Raw genomic sequence first — 2,680 nt, forward strand, 5'->3', positions numbered from 1 at the left:
GATGGTGTGGATAGTAAAGAGGGATGGTACAAATAGTCCCTGTCCACTTTTTAACCGATTGAAAGAATGAAATTGTTGGCCGTATGAGATGAACAAAAATAACAAGGAAACAAAGAAGTAGATGAAGTGTTGAGCTAAAAGTCACACATTAGATTAGTTGTCCCTAAAAGTTTTATTCTGTTGATATTCGAACACTAACCATGATTGAAAAACTCCTTCTGATAAACTCCAAGAATAAGAGGATAAATTCTTAGTCCCCAATATAAGTTGAGAAGAGAAAAGATGTGTATACTTTAGGGGGCGTGGACCAGTTTTTTCTGGTCCATGGTTGCACCACTCTCCTTTTGACCTGCTATTGCAGGTTTCCCGATTTTAAAAAAATAATAAAAATACATATTTATTAATCACAATAATTAATTTGTGATAAGTTTAATTAAGTTAATTTAAACCAAATTCCCTAGAATCTCTCCCCTCTCCTCTCTCCTATTCATCTTCTACCTCCCAATTTCAGAAATCAAAACCTCTCATCCTCTCATCATCCACCCAACCACCACTGCCCCCACCGCCACCACCCATTGGTTCGACCCTCACCTCCCAGATCTGAAACCCAACTCACCAAACACTGAAATCTGTTTCCTCTTCCTCCTCCTCTTCTGTAGATCATGGTTCTCGTTCAAAGCTTCAAAGTTTCTGGGTTTTTGGTCGGGTTTCTAGGTTACAAACTTCGAGCTCCCCCTCTCCAGACACCATATGATAGGTTGAAGCTGTATCTGTAACAACGGTTTGAGATCTGGAAAAAAAAATCTTGGATTTTCTTCTCTGGTTTTCCTCTCAGTTATGGCAGATCTATTGTGAGAGGGAAGAAGGGGTTTGTGGGCTCAGTTTCTGGGTGGGGGTGGGTTTTTGGGTGGGGTTTGGCTTGGGTTGCGGTTGGGTTTCTGGGGAGGGGGTGGGGTTGGGTTTTTTCCACCGCCACTATCTCACTCATCTTCTCCAAGCTTCCACTCAACCAGGTGGTTCTGGGTTGTGGTTTGCTGGTGTAGGTTCGGTGGAGGGAGAGGTGCATAGTGAGAAAGATGAGATGACGATATGGAGGGAGAGGTCTGCAACTCCTTCTTTTGGGTTGTGAAATGGATTTCTAATAGTTTTCGTTCCTATTTCTCTAATTCAGTTTTCTAATTTCATGAGGAGATGAGAAACTGGGATCTGCAAAGAGTGTTGAAGAAAAACCCAAGCTTCTAACCACTGGGTGTTGAAAATCAAATTCAGAAACACCTGTTTTTAAGCTCGGCTTGTGAATTGCTGGTGCCTGATGTATTTAAAGTTAGATTTATTTTTGAAATGTAATATTTAGGAGTACTACCTAAAATTTGATGGAACAAAAATCTGGGTTATTGTTTAATGCCATTCGAGGTTGTTTTCTCCCAGTGTTTAATTATAAATTTGCTGCAGAAGTTGAGCAACCACTTGCAACTCCATGATGCCAATGGATTCCAGTGCAAATGATATAAGCAATTGTAATTGATAAGAAACGGTGGAGGAGGAGGAAAAAATTTCGAACATCTTGGATCTTGGATCTGGACTTGGAAGAAGAAGAAATGGATTTAGAGAGATAATTAGATTATAATTAATAAATATCACAAATTGTTGTAATTAGTGTTACCTAATTCGATTAAGCTAATAATTAATTAAAGATTAAGAAAATAAGTTTTTTGATTTTTTTAAAAAAACTTGCTATTGTGGGTCAAAAGGGAGTGGTGCAACTTTGCACCACCAAAAAGTGGTCCATAATAAATTTTCCCTATACTTTATGGTGAAGTAAGAGGTTGCTTAATAAAGATATAACAAGTTGGATGGTTGGACGACAACCATTAAATATGGACATTGCACGTATAAAATATTCGACTGTGTGGGATGTTATCAAAGTTTAGAAGAAGCACATGTAAAAAAGTATAGACATTCAAACTTTTGAAATTTGACAACATACAATAAGACATAACACATAAGTGAATTGGTAGAACAATATAAATCAATACACTTAGATGTATGGTAGAAGCTAGCAGCCAAATAACACCCTACAATTTCACGTTGTTATTGTGGTGCACTAATAAGTCATGTGTGGGTATGATATTCATGAGCATTCTCGAGATTTTACTGTAATCTCTAAACATGACAATGGAGCGGAACAGGTTTCAGGGTGAGTTTGATGAAGGTATGTTAACCACACAATTCTGGATAATTTCGACCTATGTTGCATAATTCGATTTGATGATGAAGTCGAAAGTGAGGAGATTTAAGAAAATTTACCAAGTGTTGAGTGACTTCGACTGAAAAGTACCTTTCGAGATGCGAAGAATTCAACACAGGAAGTCGGTTGTTTTTGAAGATAGTTCACGAAAGACACGTATGGAGCAAAAGGACACGTGTAGGACGAAGGCATATTCGGAAGACACTTGTAATGGTTTTATCAATTGACCGTTAGAAGTTAGTTATATTTTTTAAGTCTATAAATAGTGGGTTTGTAGATAGAATCAGGGTTCACAATCTTTACTCGAAAACTCTCAAGCGCTTACAATCGATCACAATGATTACAAGCCAAGTTAGAGCAAAAAAGTCACTTTGTATTTTAGATTTTATTATCATTATTCAGAAAGTTTACTTGTCTTTTTACTTACTTCAA

Source organism: Lotus japonicus, chromosome 5 (assembly GCF_012489685.1).
Source record: "Lotus japonicus ecotype B-129 chromosome 5, LjGifu_v1.2".
NCBI classification, from domain to species: domain Eukaryota; kingdom Viridiplantae; phylum Streptophyta; class Magnoliopsida; order Fabales; family Fabaceae; genus Lotus; species Lotus japonicus.